The sequence below is a fragment of the Procambarus clarkii genome, chromosome 70 (genome assembly GCF_040958095.1).
Source record: "Procambarus clarkii isolate CNS0578487 chromosome 70, FALCON_Pclarkii_2.0, whole genome shotgun sequence".
In the NCBI taxonomy this organism is placed as follows: domain Eukaryota; kingdom Metazoa; phylum Arthropoda; class Malacostraca; order Decapoda; family Cambaridae; genus Procambarus; species Procambarus clarkii.
In genome coordinates, this window is record NC_091219.1 from 29,305,009 (window position 1) to 29,312,176 (window position 7,168).

Sequence of the window (7,168 nt, forward strand, 5' to 3'; positions counted from 1 at the left end):
ATCATTCAAAATTACAGTACTTATAGCTACTGAAAACATTCGTATGTTTGGTGCTTTTATGACACTAACTTGTCTACTGCCGCCAACAGGGTGGGGTACGGGTCCATAAACAAATTAAACTATAAAAGGTATATATTGGAAAGGCTTCGACATCCTCTCCCCATTAGAGGCCATTGAAGATGGAAGCCTTAAGTAATTAGAAAATGAAAAGCTTCAAAATGGCCGTTTATTTGCAGCATTTATAGGTAGCGTGGCCGAGCGGTCTAAGGCGCTGGTTTAAGGCACCAGTCTCTTCGGAGGCGTGGGTTCGAATCCCACCGCTGCCACGAACTTTTCACTCTTTTATTCGTTTATATTCCGTTAATTAATGGTTTGTTTAATCATAGATACCGTTGAATTTAAAAGTTAATCCATCTGTTTAAAATTAATGTGAACTTGTGGGCGGTAGTGGACTCCATCCCGTGGACTGTAGTGGACCCCATACACATCCCGTGAGCGATAGTGGACCCCATACCCATCCTGTGGACGGTAGTGGACGCCATACCTATCCCGTGGGCGGTAGTCGACCCCATACATATCTAGTGGGCGGTAGTGGACCCCATACACATCCCGTGGGCGGTAGTGTAAGATTACAGAGGCACTTAATGGGCTCAGGAACTGATCCCAAAAATTCATTTAGCTAAGCAAGTAATAGTATTTATAAGTTATTAACACAGTTTCTTGTCAATAATCCCTTACAGCACATTTGGTTAAAAAACCGGACCACAAGAATCTCATTATACCTGTGGTGAGTTAGTTACACAGTATGCGCCGTACACTCATATCAAGGGCGGCGGTGGACATATAGTCAACTGTACGCATTGCCTGCAGTAAGCAAACTGTAGATATTAGGCTAAGGTTTCTGGTACTTTAGTCAGTTTGAATGAAATAACTTACATATTTCTTGAATATCTGTAATATAATTACGGCAGAATTTTGAGAATTTTCGTATTCAGTTACATAGGGATGAGATTATAAATTACATTATACTATATTACAGATTATAGATTACAAAGAGTATGAGATTGACTGACAGAGTTTACATTTGGTCATAGATACTTCAGCAGGTGGTGTCAATAATCATTGACACCAGCTGCTGGTATTGGAGGTAGAACCCCTGAACCATAGCTGGAGTACACGGGGTCATTGTGTAAATCCCTGAGTAGGCTTCAGTGGAAGCCTCAGAACCCTGGCCTTGAGGATTCAATTGAATCCCAGGTTGTATAATGTATTATCGGGTATGTCATGGTGTACTGGTCTAGGGTGGGGGGTTTGAGAGTACCAAATGTATGGGTTTGAATCCTGCTCATGATTCCTACTGGTTTTATTATTATTATTATTTTTGTGCAGAGAGAAATCACACTAACGTGATGTATCAATGAGAAAATCCGTAGGAACCGTGTTGAGGATTCAAACCTATGCGCTGGATATAATACTAATAATAATGAGTAATGGTAATGTCTACATTACTAATGGTAATGTAGATATAAAGGGTCCCCCATAGTACAGTCGGGTTCGTTCTCGACGCGCAATCGAGAATTTCAGGTTCAAATCCCGAGCAGGACAGAAATTGTTAGGCATATTTCCTTTCACCTAATGCCTCTGTTCACCTAGCAGTGAGTTTGGTACTCATAAGTTAGTTAGCTTGTTGTAAGGTTGCATCCTGGGCGGGGTGAGTAATATCGAAGGTGGACCTCGATAAAATCCAAAACGTGTATGAACACTCTGGCTTCCTGTCCCGACACAGTGAATTGAATTATAACAGGATAAACCCACACTTGTGTATTTGTGAAATTTATATTGTGAAATATAATATTGTGAAACATAAATTATGAAACTTATCTTTCGCACTCTCCTAAGTACTTTGTCAAGGTCTGACTGTACTCACTTAGTTGTGCTTGCGGGGGTTGAGCTCTGGCTCTTTGGTCCCGCCTCTCAACTGTCAATCAACTGATGTGTGATTAGGACGAAACTTACATCCTAATGGTTCCATAGATCGCGGCCCTTACTTTTTATATTGATTTCATTAATTTGTTATGCGCCCTATACCTATCCTGTGAGTGGTAGTGAAGTAAGTTTAAATCAAATTATTAATGGGCTCAGGAACTGAAACCTAAAATTATTATGACATAGAAAGTTACAGTCGTGATATGCTAGTTAATTATGTAGTTTACCGTTCATTTACATTCTTTTATAGCACAATAGGCTCAAGAAGTGAATCACACCTATATCTAAGCTTAACAATTTAAGTTTGTTCTTGCCTGAAACGCTGTGCGTATTAGTGACTTTAGGTGTAGTATATACAAGCTCTATCTAGAACTCCAACATTCTAAAAAAAAACTGAATACAAATTATTGTTATTATGTGGTATACCCAGATTATGCTAATGGAGGCTAATAGATCTCAGCCTTACATTTCATGTTCTCTCCTGATGACTGGCCGTCCTGTGATGTAGGGATGTTGGATGAGCTTGTAGCTGGTTTTTGACCTACACTGTATCTTTCATATAGGGTAGCAGTACATTGCTGTGTATACCTAAGCTTGTTAAAAAAGAAAAGACATTGTTTGAGAGGACACTTGTAGGAACTGGTAAGAGTAATTATAATGTAATGTTTCCATGATTCAGTGCTGTTTAGTCAGAGTTGATTTGTGTTTTATTGAGGCAGGTATTTTCTCCCCTGATTCCGTGTATGGCTAATCATCCTGAGATGGGAATATTAGATGAACTTACAGCTAGTTTTTTTATCTACACAGTGTAATCTTTCAAATAGAATAGTGTAGCAGCACATTGCTGTGTATACCTAAGCTTGTTAATAAAACAATTATTATTATAATTTATTGTGGTGAGCTAGTTAATCTACTTTTTATTATTTTTTTTACCTTTTTTTATTTATGCATGAATATCTATTGGGCTGCAGTAATAAGTTAACAAACAAGCGAATGCACTTACCAAGCAAATATTTGGCTAAGATTTCTGGAAGTAAATCATTTTGAATTAAATACATGTACATTTCTTGAACACTTACCAATAAACTAGTGTACGCACTCGACTACATATTATCAGCGGCATATGCTAGGCTGGCCAACATAAGAACTGCCTTTAGAAACTCGTACAAGGAATCGTTCAGGACCCTGTATACCACTTATGTCAGACCAATCCTGGAATATGCAGCTCCAGCCTGGAGTCCATACCTAGTTAAATACAAGACAAAGTTAGAGAAGATTCAGCGGTATGCCATCAGACTCGTCCAGGAACTGAGAGGTATAAGCTACGAGGAAAGGCTAAAGGAGCTGAACCTCACGTCCCTGGAAAACAGAAGAGTAAGGGGAGACATGATAACCACCTACAAAATTCCCAGGGGAATTGACAGGGTGGACAAAGCCAAACTCTTCAGCAGGAGTGGGACATGAACAAGGGGACACATGTGGAAACTTAGTACCCAGATGAGCCACAGAGACGTTAGAAAGATTTTTTCAGTGTCAAAGCAGTTAAATTAATAAATGGAATGCACTAGGAAGTGATGTGGTGGAGGCTGACTCCATATACAGTTTCAAATGTAGATATGATAGAGCCCAGTAGGCTCAGGAATCTGTACACCAGTTGATTGACAGTTGAGAGGCGGGACCAAAGAGCCAGAGCTCAACCCCCGCAAGCACAACTAGGTGAGTACAACAACTGAGTACAACTGAAAATCCGTCAGCCAAGTTTTCTAACGAGTAATGACAGAAAACGGGTTTCATTGTTAAACATCACAAGGTGAACTAAGTATATTTGGCATTAAGATGGGATTACTGAGAAGGGATTATGTGTTGAATTATGGGATACTGAGAAGCAAGTGTTCAAAGTTCATTCTCAACTCACAATCGGGAATCCCGGATTCGAAGCCTGGGTGGGAAAGAAACGTTACCTTTCTTGGGCACGTTACCTTTCACCTAATGCTACTGTTGTTCACCTAACAGTAAATAGGTATCCGGGAGTTAGCCAACTGTTGCGTGGTTGCATCTTGGCCGCATTTCTTGGGGAAGGTCAGAAGTTTGACATCAGCGGTACCTCGATATATAACGTATATTACGTTCCAAATTATTGTTTAAGATACAACCTGCAGCGATTAAAAAATATAGACAAACCTAGTATAAAGCATTAGGCATCACGCGATTCAATGGCTCTCGTAGTGTAGTGGTTATCACGTCTGCTTTACACGCAGAAGGTCCCAGGTTCGAGCCCTGGCGGGAGCAGTTCTTTATTAAATTGTTTTTCAGCCCTCTCCATCTGGCAGAGAGGATAAAACTGATGCAATTTCCATAGTTCGATTAAAATGTAACTCAAAACGTTATACTTATGGAACACGGAGAAATTTCAGACGTTTAGTGAAAAAAATTAGTTTCTTAAAATTATGAATTAGTTAATTAAATACAAAGTCATCTAAGTTAAGAAGTGGGACATAGAGGGTGGTGCTGAAGATGACTATATAAGGAGCGGGTTAGCCATGTGGGATACAGAGATGATAATCTGTGATAGTCACCCCTTCACTCCACACAGCAGGGCGTCGGGGACCTGACCCTGTCTTAGCAAATCAGAATTGTAGAACTCCTAATACTAGAGTATTAGGAGTTCTAATACTAGAATATTAGAAAATATTAGGAATATTTTTATTACAGTTCCATAGTGCGCTGCGCTAACTTATATACAGGTCCATGATACGCTGCGCTAACATGTATACAGGACCATGGTTCGCTGCACTTATAATAATCAATAATGAATTTTGTTGGGGACAGGCAGCCTATGAATATATATACTCTTTTGGCTGATATCGAGATCCTCCCTAGGATGCAACCCCATGACAGTTACCTACCTCCCGGGTACCTATTTACTGCTAGGTGAACAGATGCATTAGGTGACAGGTAACGTGCCCAACCATTTCAGTCCCACTCGGGATTCCCGATTGTAAATCAAGAGCGAATTCATGTGATTATGGGCAATTTAGATTCTTTACAGAGCAGGAATTGTCCGAGCGGTAGAGTAATCTTGTGTATTCTCTAATGCATTTAAAAGAGCCTCCCTGAGTCTGAGTCCGAAGCCTAATAGCTTCGTCTGGTTACGTGTGTGTGTTTGGGGGGGGGGGGGGAGAGGGTTATTATGTTGGTTGAGAGAGAGAGAGAGAGAGAGAGAGAGAGAGAGAGAGAGAGAGAGAGAGAGAGAGAGTGAGAGTGAGAGTGAGAGTGAGAGAGAGAGAGAGAGAGAGAGAGAGAGAGAGAGAGAGAGAGAGAGAGAGAGAGAGAGAGAGAGAGAGAGAGAGAGAGAGAGAGAGAGAGAGAGAGTGAGAGTGAGAGTGAGAGTGAGAGTGAGAGTGAGAGAGAGTGAGAGAGAGAGTGAGAGAGAGAGAGAGAGAGAGAGAGAGAGAGAGAGAGAGAGAGAGAGAGAGAGAGAGAGAGAGAGAGAGAGAGAGAGAGAGAGAGAGAGAGAGAGAGAGTGAGAGTGAGAGTGAGAGTGAGAGTGAGAGAGAGAGTGAGAGTGAGAGTGAGAGAGAGAGTGAGAGAGAGAGTGAGAGAGAGAGTGAGAGTGAGAGAGAGAGAGAGAGAGAGAGAGAGAGAGAGAGAGAGAGAGAGAGAGAGAGAGAGAGAGAGAGAGAGAGAGAGAGAGAGAGAGAGAGAGAGAGAGAGAGAGAGAGAGAGAGAGAGAGAGAGAGAGAGAGCAAAAACAAATTCATATACTCTTGCAAGGAGAAATTGTAACATGTCGGCCTTGTATTAGACCAAATAATTCAACTCACGGGAATATGTGATTCATACAGATAACAGAGAATTTCAATGTTATTGGTCTTGAATCACATGAGTAGGGTGTGTCAGAACACTGGACAGTGTTATTGGTTCTGTCTTACGAGACCAATGTTATGGGTTTTGAGTCATGCAAGAATAATGTTATTGGTTCTGTATCATACTTGAGCTTTCTACCCTAAGCAACTCTACAAACATCTAGAAACTTACACTATTTCATGTGAAGCATTACACTTTACCGAAATTGTTGGACAGATTAAATTACCATTTATCAAACAGTTAATAACTTCCGTGACTTTGGGGCTCTAGGTTATTGTTCATTTAAAAATAAAATTCAATATATCTGAGGCAGCATGAAAGGACAAATTTTCAATTTATTCCATCCAACGATCAGGCAAGCAGTGGACGACCTACTTATAATAACACAACATACTTAGTCATACAGACCCACATACTCGACGCAAATTCAAGGTCATGTAGGGCCACAAACCCCCACACAGGCAAGGTCAAACAATGATTACAGAAACCTTGATTACACAAGGCCTTGTGTAATCAAGGTCAAACAAACCAACACAAACTAAAGATCAAGCAGACCCACACACCGCCCGTAACACGGGTGGTACGTGAACAATGGGACACAGGTGGACAACTGAGTACTCAAGTGAGCCACAGGGACGTTACAAAGATCTTTTTTCAGTGTCAGAGTAGTTAACAGATAAAAATGCATTAGGCAGTGATGTGATGAAGGCTGACTCCATACACAGCTTCAAGTGTAGATATGATAGAGCCCAGTAGGCTCAGGAATCTGTACACCAGTTGATTGACAGTTGAGAGGCGAGACCAAAGAGCCAGAGCTCAACCCACGCAAGTACAACTAGGTGAGTACACAGTCAAGCTCATACAGACCCACACAGAGTGGCGGAGAACAACTCACTCCTCAGTTTACCTGAGGGACCAACGTCTCACTAGGCGCCTCGACGTGTACAGGAAGCCGTCGGCTTGTCAAGGGTCCCCCCATTTGTCCTGATGATGTTATGCAGTTTCTTTCACCCTGATGCTCCTGTTCACCTAGCAGAAAATAGGTGCCTGGGAGTTAGACAGCTGCTACGGGCTGCTTCCTGGGGATGTGTGTGTGTGTAGGTGTGTGAAAAAAATTAGTAGTTACGGTGCAGGCTGTAGTAACAGTTGAAGGATTGACAGTTGAGAGGCAGGCCGAAAGAGCAGAGCTCAATCCCCGCAAGCACAACTAGGTGAATACACAGAGGGCCTCACGGCTGAGTGGACAGCGCTCCGATGTCGTAATCCTAATGGCCCGGGTTCGATTTCCGGCGGAGACGGAAGCAAATGGGCAGAG

At 41.7% G+C, this 7,168-nt stretch overlaps 2 non-coding genes across 2 annotated transcripts; both read left to right on the plus strand.

Moving 5' to 3' along the window:
• The first annotated feature begins 244 nt into the window (after positions 1-244).
• TRNAL-AAG (transfer RNA leucine (anticodon AAG)) lies at positions 245-326 on the plus strand. The gene has a single exon. It is a non-coding gene; the product is annotated as a tRNA-Leu (tRNA).
• Positions 327-4,202: 3,876 nt separating this feature from the next.
• Positions 4,203-4,275, plus strand: TRNAV-UAC (transfer RNA valine (anticodon UAC)). Its single transcript has one exon. It is a non-coding gene; the product is annotated as a tRNA-Val (tRNA).
• The last annotated feature ends 2,893 nt before the right edge of the window (positions 4,276-7,168 follow it).